General features: G+C 42.7%; 1 long non-coding RNA gene across 2 annotated transcripts in view; it reads right to left on the reverse strand.

Moving 5' to 3' along the window:
* LOC138657849 (uncharacterized) overlaps window positions 1-11,112 on the reverse strand; it is a 130,503-nt gene extending 119,391 nt beyond the window's left edge. For both annotated transcript variants that reach the window (XR_011317220.1, XR_011317221.1), the window contains exons 1-2: window positions 11,008-11,112; window positions 4,915-4,997 (exon numbers count right to left, since the gene is read on the reverse strand). This is a non-coding gene — a long non-coding RNA (uncharacterized lncRNA). The remainder of the gene's footprint in view (window positions 1-4,914; window positions 4,998-11,007) is intronic.
* Between the last annotated feature and the right edge of the window lie 2,242 nt (window positions 11,113-13,354).

Raw genomic sequence — 13,354 nt, forward strand, 5'->3', positions numbered from 1 at the left:
ATAGGGTATTGGCACAATTAGGAGAAATTTTTACTACTAAGGTCCATTTTTTCCTATTAGCCCTTAGAAAAATTAAACACTTGGCCCTAAAACAACATTTTAGTGGTAAAATTGTAATTATTCTTTCTTCTCCGCCCAATGGTATAAATCTGTCAGGTACATGTGGTGTCAATATTATCTCTGCATCCCTAGATTAATTCATTTTCAGTGTAGTTTGTAAAATGAGGTTATACTTGGGGGTTTTCTGTTATTCTGGCACTGCAGGGGCTCTGAAAATTGTGACATGCAAAATCCTTGAGGGGTCTAGTTTCCAAAATGGGTTCACTTATTTCCACTGTTTAGACATAGTAAAGCTCTCCAAATGCAACATGTCTGATACACATCATTCCATCAAAGTCTGCATTCCTATAGTTACACCTTCCTTTCTGAGCCGTGCTGTGCACTCAAACAGTACTTTTCCCCCACATACGGAGTATCTGCTTACTCAGGAGAAATGTCACAGCACATTTTATGATGCTATTTTTTCCTGTTACCCTTGTGAAAAAAGAGCCTAAAATAACATTTTTGCGGGAAAAATTAGATTTTTTCACAGCACAATATTATAAACTTCTAAAAAGCACATAGTGGTTCAAGGTGCTCTTCACACATCTAGCTATATTCCTTGAGTAGTCTAGTTTACAAAATAGCACCACTTGTGGTGGGTTTCCACTACTTAGGTACATTAAGGGCTCTCCAAATGCAACATGTGGTCCGCTGACGATTCCAGTCAATTTTGCGTTCAAAAGTCAAATGGTGCTCCTTTCCTTCTGAGCTTTGCCATGTGCCCAAACAGTACTTTCCCCCCACATATGTGGTATCAGCATGCATAGGAGAAATTGCACAAGAAATTTGGGGTCCATTACCATATATACTCTAGTATAAGCCAAAATTTTCAGCCCATTTTTTAAGGCTAAAAGTGCCCCTCTTGGCTTATACTTGAGTCATTGTCCAAGGGAGTCGGCGGGGGAGGGGGAGAGGCAGGAGTGCTGGCTGTCACATCATACTCACCTCTTCCTGGCACAGTCTCTGCCCTTCCCTGCTTCTCCAATGGTCTCCCGCGCCCACAGCTCTTCCTATGTTCAGCGGTCATGTGGTACCGCTCTTTAAAGTAAGGAATATGGACGTGACTGCACTCCCATAGGCATGGAGCGCATATTCATTACTTTAATGAGCGGTACCATGTGACCGCTGAACACAGAAAGAGCTTCAGGTGCCAGAGACCATCGGAGAAGCAGGGGTGAGCCTTGTGATATTCACCTGTCCCGTTCCACCACGGGGCTCTGTCTTCCACATCCTCTGGCTGTGACTTTCAGGTCAGAGGGTACAATGACGTGTTTAGTGCGCGCCCTCTGCCTGAACAGTCACTGCAGAGAGACGGGAGACACAGCGGCATGCGGTGGTGGAACGGGGACATGTGAATATCCCAAGTGCTGGGGGTCTGAGACATCGGTGACTCCTGCACCTGGCCCCCATAGCACACCGGTTTCCCCGCCTGCTCAGGACACTAGCACCAGACCCCCAGCGATGAGAGGTGAGAATGTCATTTTTTTTTTAATCGCAGCAGCAACAGAATATGGAGCATATTAGTCTATGGAGCATTTTATGGGGCCATCTGTTAGGAGTTGAGTTTCCTCTGCTGCACAGGGGGAATCTCAATCCGTGTCTGCTGCGGTCTCCCGTTCTGCATCAGCCGCAGTGCAGCCTGCTCAGCGGAGACGTCGCTCCCAGCGTATCACTGAGACTGATACTGTGCAAAGGGTTACTACTGCCTCTCCAGACTCGGTTATTGTACCCTGCACTGATCTGCAGTGAGCAGGCTTTTCTGGGACTAAGTCCTGCTTTGCACACACTGAGCATGCCCAGGGCAAGATCTCTCAGTGGAAATCTAGGGTCACATGCTCAGGTACTGCAGCAACTACATTGGTCCTTCTTTGAAAGGTCCTGAATGTGCTGCAGCTATTTAAGACTCGCATGGCAGCACGGCCATGCGCTTGTATCTTCATATGTTATGTGCTTTGCACCAGTGTGGTCATGTGTTATGTGTGTTCAGGGACCCGGCTAAAATAAGCCCCTAGAATGCTGGCACCTCCGGCGAGGAGATTGTGTTATGTGTGTTCAGGGACCCGGCTGAAATAAGCCCCTAGAATGCTGGCACCTCCGGCGAGGAGTTTTGTGTGCATGCATGACCACTGACTGCTCTCATTTGGGTAGTTAGCCTGTGCCTCTGTGAAAGTCTAACAGGGCAGAGAGCCTTGCCTTCTCGGCTTCTCTGTGAAGCTAACAGAGCTGGTTCATACCGCGCCATATAGTGCCGCCGTTTGCTTAGCAGCAGGTTTTTTCTTGCATGGTGGATCCCGGGTTGCGAACGCACCAATCTCACTTAATAAATATATTTGGTGCGTGCCGCTAACCCTAACACCATCAACCTTTATGGAGCAGCATGTGGCATAATATTCTATGGAGCATCTTATGGGGCCATCATTAACCTTTTATGCTGTATTATATGGGGCATATTTTAATATGGAGCATATTATGGGGCCATTATTAACCTTTGTGCAGCATTATATGGGGCATATTTTAATATGGAGCATCTTATGGGGCCCATCATGAACTTTATGGAGCATTATATGGGACGTATTTTGTATGGATCATCTTATGGGGCCCTTCATGAACTGTATGGAGCATTATATGAGGCTCCTGATTCAATATGGATTTTCAAAAACGCTTAACCTACTGATGTCTCAACTAATTTTACTTTTGTTGGTATCTATTTTTATTTTTGAAATTCACCAGTAGCTGCTGCATTTCCCACCCTAGGCTTATACTCGAGTCTATAAGTTTTCCCAGTTTTTTGTGGCAAAATTAGGGGTATCGGATTATAATTGTGACAGCTTATACTTGAGTATATACAGTACTTTTGTGAAAATAAAAAAGTTGGGATCTAATGTAAAATTTTTGATGAAAAAAAAGTGACATTTTAAATTTTTCCTTCCACATTGTAAAAATTGCTGTGAACCACCTGAAGGGTTAATAAACTTCTTAAATGTGGTTTTGAGCATCATAAAGGCACAAGGGGTGCAGTTTTTGGAATGGTGTCAATTTGGAGTATTTTCTGTCATTTTCTGTAATACAAGCCCCTCAAAGTCACTTCAAATGTCATGTGGTCCCAACGTTTAACCCTTCTAACCTCCTAATAAAAAAAAAGTTTCAAAATTTCAACTGAAGTAAAGTAGACATATGGGAAATGTTGTTTATTAACTATTTTGTGTGACATAACACTCTGATTTAAGGGCAGAAAAATTAAAAGTTTGAAATTTGTAAAAATTTTGCTAAATTTCAGATATTTTTCACAAATAAATGCAAATCATATCAAACAAATTTTATCACTATCATGAAGTACAATCTGTCACAAAACAAATTTCAGAATCGCTGGGATCTGTTGTAGCTTTCCAGAGTTATTACCACATAAAGTAACACTGTACAGAATGGTAAAATTTGTCCTCGTCCAGACGGTGAAAACAATCTTGTGGGTAAAGGAGTTAAGCACTGTAGTGCAAAACTGTTATGTGTCTATACATATATATATATATATAGAGAGAGAGAGAGAGAGAGAGAGGCAGTGACCCCTGTTACAGCTAGGGAACACTGATTGTGCTCTCCAGAATGCACACGGAGGCGTAGTGAGGCTATGAGGGCTTATTGCAGTCACAGGTGTAGCTATGTTTAGAATGGTAAAGCAGTGACTGATTAAAAGCCCTGTAGTATAAGGAGATGTGTGTCAGTGTTGGTTTTGGAAGCAGACAGAGACTGACACCCTGTGTCTTAGGATGTCTTTTGTTTACCCAAATGCGATCCGCAGGATACAGGGTGCTGTGCACTGTGTGAGTAAAGAGACTTGGTCCCAGCATGCGGTCTCCCAGGGAAACTGGACAAAGGGAAGTCCGGTCTGTTTAGGGGTTGCAAACTAATCTCCAGCCTCGATTATTGCAACACCCTTCTCTGCGACTTCACCGCTAAATCTCTTGTACCGCTTCAGTCTGTTCTCAACTCTGCTGCCCGGCTAATCCACCTCTCTTTTCATTATTCCCCTGTTTCTCCCCTCTGCAAATCCTTCCACTTCCAATTCCCCAATAAATCTAGTTCAAACTACTAGCACTGATCTACAAAGCCATCCACAACCTGTCCCCTCCCTATATCTCTGAACTAATCTCCCAATATCTTCCCTTACATAATCTTCGATCCTTCCAAGACCTCCTACTCTCCTCCACACTTATTCATTCCTCACACAACTGCCTCCAAGATTTCTCCCGAATATCTTTATCCTCTGGAATTCCACGCTTCAACATGTCCGATTATCCACCACCCTCGGATCCTTCAGACGGAACCTGAAAATCCACCTCTTCAGGAAAGCCTACAGCCTGCAATAACCATTCTGCCGTCTCACCACCACTCGAGCTGCCGTCTCACCACCACCCGAGCTGCCGTCTCACCACCACCTGAGCTGCCACCTCACCACCACCTGAGCTGCCGCCTCACCACCGCCAGAGCTGCCACCTCACCACCTCCAGGGCTGCCACCTCGCCACCACCAGAGCTGCCGCACCCCCGACCTTCTGTTTCTTCCCCATTATCCCATAGAATGTAAGTTCCACAAGGACAGGGTCCTCTCCCCTCTGTACCAGTCTGTCATTGTTAATTTGTATACTGTAAACGATATCTATAACTCTGTATGTAACACCTTTCGTATGTACAGCACCATGGAATTAATGATGCTATATAAATAAATAAATAATAATAATAACTAAAGCCGTGTACCATGTATTCTAATGGACTGTGTGAAGTAACACAATAAAGGAACGATTTGGTTTGAACTTACTTGGGTTACTGCCGTTTCACTGCATACGGTGCTACTGCTATATTACAATATATATAATTTGCTTTTTATTTTGTAGCATCATTCTGTTAACAGAGAAAATGAGAGATAGAGATAAAACAAAATTTTTTACATTTTATGCATCTTTCCTGTACCTGAGCTTTGCTTACCTCACCTCGGTACACTATACCCTGTGGTGCTGCATGTCGGGTTTTGCAGCAGGCACGGCATGATTGGGTGTGAGCATTATTCCGGCCCTAAAGCTCACTGAGACACACTCTTGCTTCTTGGTTCTGAATTAAGGCTTCTGTGTTGTTGGACCTTGGCTTGTTACACACCTTCTGTCATCCGCCTGCCTGCAGTTTCCTGATATTCTTTGCCTGTGGATTCCTGCAGTTCTGCCTTTTTGTGGTTTCCTGACATCCTCCACCTGCCTGAGGTTTAACATCTACCTGCCTGTGATTTCCTGTCCCTCTGCTGTCTGTATCCCATGTGCGCCAAATAACCGTCGCACCAACATCCATGGCTCTTGTGCCCACACTTTGACCTTGGCCATAGTGTATCCACCTCATCTAGTGAGCCCTCACATAAAAATTTTACCCATGCATAATTTGTGTGTCTATTGGTCTAATAAAGTCTTGTGATCTTAGGAGTATCAGCGCTGATTCACGCCGCATGGAAGAGTGTGCACACAGAAAATTGCCAAATGTTATGTGAGCTATATGGTTTGCTGTGTATTAGAAAGAAAAAAGAGCTTTGGTAAATGGACAATTTTATATATATAGAGAGAGAGAGAGAGAGAGAGAGAGAGAGACTAGGTAGCTTCTTTACATTTGTATTTTTTTTCTTTTTTTTACTTAATGTAAACAATAGACATTTATTACCTTTGTAAAGTCAGTTTAATTAATGCTAGAAAATTGATAAAACATCAATTGTTTCAATATAATACATAACATTTCATTCCTCAAAGTTTTTAAATACAGTACTGGTATTAATTTTATAAATATGTTTGGGATAACGCAGAGGCATATCTAGGGGGGTGGCAAGCAGAGACTGATGTAGCAATCCAAGGAGTCTCCCCGACTGCTGCATTTTTCCACCCCCCAGAGTGGGAGTCGGCTGTCTCTTTCAGATGTGAGTGCAACTGAAGCTTTGACCACCAGGTCAGGGCGCCATCAGCAGCGTGATCAGGTAACTTTGGTGATTAGTTCTCCAGTGGAGCTTATGACACCAAAAATTTGTGTAATGGGATGGGGAAGATTTATTGTAACTGGGGGTGGGGGAGTGGGGAAGATTTAGTGTAATGTAGTGTGGGGAAGATTTGAGCACACAGTATGGTAAGTGGCAGGATGGGTGCTGAAACAGTTTGAGTAGTGAAGGAGGAAAGTATGAGGAAACATTATGAGGGGGCCTTGGGTACAGACACAATATGGTGAGTGGGAGCATTGGTGAGGACACAAAATGGGAAGGATAGGTGTGAATGCAGTATGGGGAGGAAAGAGGGAAATGTCTGTAGACACAGTATGGGGAGCAAGGGAAGGGATGGGTGCAGACACAGTATGGTGAGTGGGGTGATGGGTGCACACATAGTATGGTGACTGGAGGATGAATGCTGACACAGTATGGTTAGTGGGTGGATGGATGCAGACACAGTATGGTGAGAGAGGGGATGGGTATGGACACAGTATGAGGAGTAGTGAAGAGAATGCATGCGAACACAGTATGGGGAGAGAGGGTGCGGACACAGTATGGAGAGTCGGGGGATGAGGAGGCAATATGGAGATCGAGTGTTAGTGGACACAGAATAGAGACTAAGTAGTGTGGGGAGGTATAGGATGGGGGGAGAGTGTAAGGGCAAAGCCAGAAGGGGACAGTAAGGAGGGGTAGTGTGATAAGAGTGCACAGTATAGAGACTAGGCCCTAGGGGTACCTAGTGTCAGTCAAAAGAGGGGCCAAGTGTGGAAAGGAGAGGGCAGTATGGAGGGCATGTACCAAAAAAGGGACAGTGTGTGGATCATATTTTGTGCAAGGAATATAGTGAGGGGCAATTATTTATTCAGGGGGTCAGCATATGGCAGATATTTTTATTAAGCTGCATTTTAATGACACTGATGTTTTAAAGGGCTTCATGTGGGGATGAGCTGCATAAGACTAGAAAAGATGGAAGTCGGCAGAAACAAGCTGTGGCTTTGAAATGTCAACATAGAGTCTGGACAAGATGAAGAAGAAAAGAAAGAGAAGGACTGCAATCAGAGACAGTCATCTATAAGTTACCTGCATGTTAAAAATATTTTGAGATTTTGACTGATTCTCATATTTTTATTTATGTTAGGAGTATTAAAGTGGTTGTCCAAGTTTTTGATAAGTATCCAACATACTTTATGGACTTTACATGGACGCGCTATGATATGTGCATTATTATATCCTGAAGAGACATAAGAGGATTTATATATACTGCTGGACTATAGCGGTTACGCCACGGACATGCGCACTGAAGTGCCTATTGGAGACTGTGCTGTGCGGCTGCCATGTAGGGTCATGCACAGTGGGGGAGGCTGCCCGGACCTGCGCAGTACTGGGCGTTGGGAATATAGTGCTCATAAGTGGACTCCGTTGATGCACACAGAAGCCCTGGTGTGGGATGCTGGTGGGCGGATCTGCCGTTAGGACGTGCGCAATGGTGGTGGGGCCCGTGAGTCTGTGCGGGGATGGGCGCTGCATGTCAGGTATGGTGCGGTCACATGTGGTCGGCGCTGTTTTCTGATTGAGCAGAGCTTACCCTGGGCACACCTATGGAGCCATGGCAACCACCGATGCATGTCTTCTAATGGATGGGGTGGTATGTTTACATCTATGTAGCCGGGAGTGTTTAGATTTAATCTATGGAGTGTCTAATGTTATGGGGAGCGATCAAGGGGGATTTTCCTGTGTATGGGGAGGTTGGTTATGGGTTGTTTCGCATTGTATACTGTTTTTATTGTTTTGTATAATGTTTGTAATATTGTTGTTTTTTCTATGATGTCAGGGCACTCCCATTGGTTGTGGTTTAACCATGTGGGTGTGTCTAATGGTATAAAATGGTGGTTGAATTGTGATTGTACTGTGCTTGAAAAAGGTCCACGGACCGAAACATCGCCGCAGGAGGCAGAATAAAGAAAGTTACTGTCTGTCACTTCCTGGTGTGGCGCTGTCCTTTCTATATTTTGATTGTGGTCAAGTTTTTGATAAGTCTGCAGTTATTCTATGTGACTGCAGACTTCTGAATTCTCACAGTGCGCACTGCACGCTTTCAGGCTTCTCTGGTGTCGGCGATTTGTATACATGTAGTCACATGCCGACTAAACATGCATAGCCTCACTCAATGATAATTAATTGAGCAATGACAGACATATCTAATCAGAATGTAGTCAGAAGTATACAAATTGCATACTTGTGCTCACATGACCATCCACTCTGCAGTGTGCAGTGCATGTGCTGTGAGAATTCAGAAGAGTAACTAGAGTTACTGCAGACTTTGATCTCAAAGCTGGACAAGTCATTTAATTATAAAATTAAGCCTTGTAGCATGCCAATCCTAACGTAGTGGAATATAGTCGCTGTAAGGATGGAACTTGCAGGTTCCATCAGTCATCACATGGCCACTTCACTTATATGTGATTTTCATACTTATGGTCATGTTGCAACTAGCTTCTCTTACTGCTTCTCTTAGTTTTTCACTGAACATTGAGAGAATTCCAGAATGCAGCATGTTGACATGTGACTAAGTGTGCAAATCACATATGTGCTTGGGGGTGGGGAGCCAAACTGAATTCTTGCCTCGGGTGCCCAAAACCTAGATACACCTCTGCATAACATGGTGCTTAAACATACAGAAATGTCATAAGGATCATTCACCTTTGCTCATCTGTCTTAATACATTTTGAGCTCCACTTAGCAACTAACCTATCCAGAAGTACCCTAGTTTAACTCTATCTAGCTAAAAATAATAGCATCCACAAAAGGTTATTGTTATAGATTAGATAACAAAAGCAGGGCCATAACTACAATGAGTTCCCGGGTTGCAGTTACCAACAAGCAAAAGAGCCTAGATGGGCCTAAAACATTCTTTTGGGCCATATGAGAAGATCAATAGTGTTTCAACCAGTTGTAGTTGGTTTCAATGTTGGAGATGTTGCATTGGGGGTTATGACTAGAGATAGATGAACCAGAACAGTAAAGTCCAGGGTCTGTACCAAACACCTACTGATCAGACATGGACGCCAAACACAGACTTCACCCCGAAATCCGTGTTACTGTTTGGGTTTGGCTTCCCAATCACCAGGTATTTCTCGCGCTGTCTTCTGCATGACAGCCCGAGAAACATTGGTGACTTTGATCAGGGGTAAGATTATTACCAAAGCTAAGAGTAATGCGGTACCCATGCTGTCAGATGACAGCGTGAGCCCATAGCTGTGACCTTGAAGTAAAAAATGTACCTACGGTCACAGGCATTGGCTGCTGAGACTACTACTCCCATCAGCTTACGCCTGCTGACGCTAATAGCATTGAAAGTAGGTGGTTACTGATGGGAGTATTCATCAGCAAGCGCCTGTGCTATAAAAAAAATTTAAATAAAAAAATGGCATGGACTCACCTGTATTTTTTGATAGCCAGCCAGGCAAAACTTACAGCTGAGGGCTGCAACCCTCAGCTGTCAACTTTAGCAAGGCTGGTCATCAAGAATAGGAGGCTCCCCAAGCCTATTTTTTTCTAATTATTTAAATAAATAATTTAAAAAAATGTGGGGTTCCCCCCATTTTTGACGACCAGCCAAGCAGACAGTTGGTATTCTCAGGCTGCTAAGGGGCATTGGATATTGCCCCCAGCCTCAAAATAGCAGCCTGCAGCTACCCTAGAAAAGATGCATCTTTTAGATGCTCAAATTCTGGCACTGTGCCATGCTCTTCCCACTTTTCTTGTGGCGATGGCAAGTAAGGGTCATATTTGTGGGGTTGATGTGACCTTTGTATTGTCCGGGGCCAAAACCCATGGCTCATTGCCCTCTCCAATACTAATCATATAGTTATATTGTAAATGAACACTACCAAACTAAAGTCCTGTATTTGAAATAAAAAAAACACACTTTTACTTTTTTATTCAGTTTTTAAGCACCACCCCAGCTCTAAAAAAAAAGATGGAATGGTCCTTCAAGGAAAATAAGGTGCATAAGTTGACAACCGTATTGCATTTCGATTATTTATTCTGGAACATAAATATTCTGAAGAAAGGTTTATTAGTTTATTTTTAATACAAATCTAATTTATAGTAATTAAATTGGTTATTATTTGTTTTCATTTGGACTTAAATTTCTTCTTTGTAATTCTAATTTGTGCTTATATGTTTTATAAACTGTATTTGAACCATTTTTATTCACTTTAGCCTTTAACATTCAAATGAATACGAAAAACATTGCACGTGTTGAAATGTGAACTATGCCAGTAAATGCTAAACTAGCACCAATCATCCACTATCACTATTTGGCTACCCATAGATGTGCATTGTGTACTGACCCAGCAGGTTTCTCTTCTAATCCTGTAGCTAACTGCATGTCAAGGGTTACATGACTGACTCCATGTTGAGTCCTCTTTATCTCATGGATGCATTACACAGGACTGGTCAATAGACTACATAATTCTATTGTGAAGAGACAAGGGTCATTCAAGTCAAAGAGGATCAAATTCTTGAGACAAAGAATTTGTTTCATGACAAACAGAGAAAGTGTAAAAGATAGATGATGTATTTAGATGGCAGCATTTACTATTGAAATAAAAGTGAACATACACATTCCGTAAATGTCAGCTAAGCTTGTCAATTTCTGAAATATTTGTGTATTATCTTATGTATTTTGTGATGTCCAACTTGCCAATGGCCAATATAAGTAGTAATAAGGATCAGTCATGTTGGATTTTAATGTATTAAATCCCTTGTTCTCTCACTCAGTATGAATCTCCACATGGACACACTACTGTATAATAGCTGTAGTTTTCATGATCATTCAAATGTTGTAAGTGTACAGACATCTTTAGGTAGAGGATGAAAGTTTTAACTTTTACTCACCTCACTTTTTATAATGCATGCATCTCATTGAGTAGCTGCAGCTCTTGTCACAGTTAGACAGTATTACCGTATATAGAACAAATCATGGTCTTATATGAAGCTCAGCCTTTGAAAGAAGAGAGTCAAAAGGACAACAACTGAGGTTTTTAAATACAAATGTTTTATGCTCATTACATAAATAAATATCCACTGGCTAACACAGTACCAAGATATATATCTTTCCTGCACCTTACATAAATAGAGATGTATTAAGCCTTACCTTATCAGTAGTGTTGAACATTCCGATATCGCAAGTATCGGGTATCGGCCGATACTTGCGGTATCGGAATTCCGATACCGAGTTCCGATACTTTTGTGGTATCGGGTATCGGTATCGGATCCATAGTAATGTGTAAAATAAAGAATTAAAATTAAAAATATTGATATACTTACCTCTCCGGAGGCCCCTGGACATCACCGCTGGTAACCGGCAGCCTTCTTTGTTTAAAATGAGCGCGTTTAGGGACTCCCATGACGTCATGGCTTCTGATTGGTCGCGTGCCGCTCATGTGACCACCACGCGACCAATCAGAAGCCGCGACGTCATTCTCAGGCCCTAAACTCCTCATTCTAGGAATTTAGGACCTGAGGAATGACGTCGCGGCTTCTGATTGGTCGCGTGGCGGTCACATGAGCGGCACGCGACCAATCAGAAGCCGCAATGTCATTCCTCAGGTCCTAAACTCCTCATTCTAGGAATTTAGGACCTGAGGAATGACGTCGCGGCTTCTGATTGGTCGCGTGGCGGTCACATGAGCGGCACGCGACCAATCAGAAGCCGCAATGTCATTCCTCAGGTCCTAAACTCCTCATTCTAGGAATTTAGGACCTGAGGAATGACGTCGCGGCTTCTGATTGGTCGCGTGGCGGTCACATGAGCGGCACGCGACCAATCAGAAGCCGCGACGTCATTCTCAGGTCCTAAACGCGCTCATTTTAAACAAAGAAGGCTGCCGGTTACCAGCGGTGATGTCCAGGGGCCTCCAGAGAGGTAATTATATCAATATTTTTTATTTTAATTCTTTATTTTACACATTAATATGAATCCCAGGGCCTGAAGGAGAGTTTCCTCTCCTTCAGACCCTAGGAACCATCAGGATACCTTCCGATACTTGGTGTCCCATTGACTTGTATTGGTATTGGGTATCGGTATCGGCGATATCCGATACTTTTCGGGTATCAGCCGATACTATCCGATACCGATGCTTTCAAGTATCGGACGGTATCGCTCAAACTACTTATCAGACTTTTTTAATGTAGCCAAGTAGCATGTCATCTGACATTTTGTGATTAGGAACACCATCAGTACAAGAACACAGCACCACTACCACCATTAGTACAAGAATACAGGACCAGAACCACCATTAGTGCTAGAAAATATTACCAGACCCACCAACAATACATTAATCGCTCATTCCCACTTGCAATGAAATCAGACGAATGCAATCCGATAAAAAATCGGATTGAATTCTGACCAGTGCTTTTCTATGATTGTGTATTCATCTGCGTTTTTTTTTTCAGCTCAGATCGGATCATAATCGGACTGGAAAAAAATTGCAGCATGCTGCGATTGTAATTGGAAATCAGATTGCATTCCACAATAGAAGTCAATGGGCGGGAGAAATAAATGACACAGCACTGGGACTAAGCGATTGCTGTCCGATTTTTACACATCAATCGCATTTGAAAAGCCAGCAATTCATGTGCCGCATACAGTAAAATCACAATGACAGGTTAGATTAGAATAGATATATACACATAGAATACATATATACTGTATATAGATGTCAGTGGTACACACACATACAGTACAGACCAAAAGTTTGGATACACTTTCTCATTTTAAGATTTTTCTGTATTTTCATGATGAATATTGTACATTCACACTGAAGGCATCAAAACTATGAATTAACACATGTGGAATTATATACTTAACAAAAAAAGTGTGAAACAACTGAAATTGTGTCTTATATTTTAGGTTCTTCAAAGTAGCCACCTTTTACTTTGATGACTGCTTTGCACTCTCTTGGCATTCTCTTGATGAGAAAAAATGGCGTGGGCTCCCGTGCAAATTTTGCAACCAGCAGAGGGAAAGCTGATGGCTGGGGCTGACGTTTATAGCCTGGGAAGGGGGTAATACCCATGGACTTTCCCAAGCTATTAATATCAGCTCACAACTGTATACTTAGACCTTACTGGCTATTAAAATGGAGGACCCCAAAAAGAAAGTGACATGGGGTCCCACCTATAATTATTAACCAGCAAAGGCTATGCAGACAGCTGCAGGCTTATATTAATAGGATAGGAA

This window comes from Ranitomeya imitator, chromosome 1, assembly GCF_032444005.1.
Source record: "Ranitomeya imitator isolate aRanImi1 chromosome 1, aRanImi1.pri, whole genome shotgun sequence".
NCBI lineage: Eukaryota > Metazoa > Chordata > Amphibia > Anura > Dendrobatidae > Ranitomeya > Ranitomeya imitator.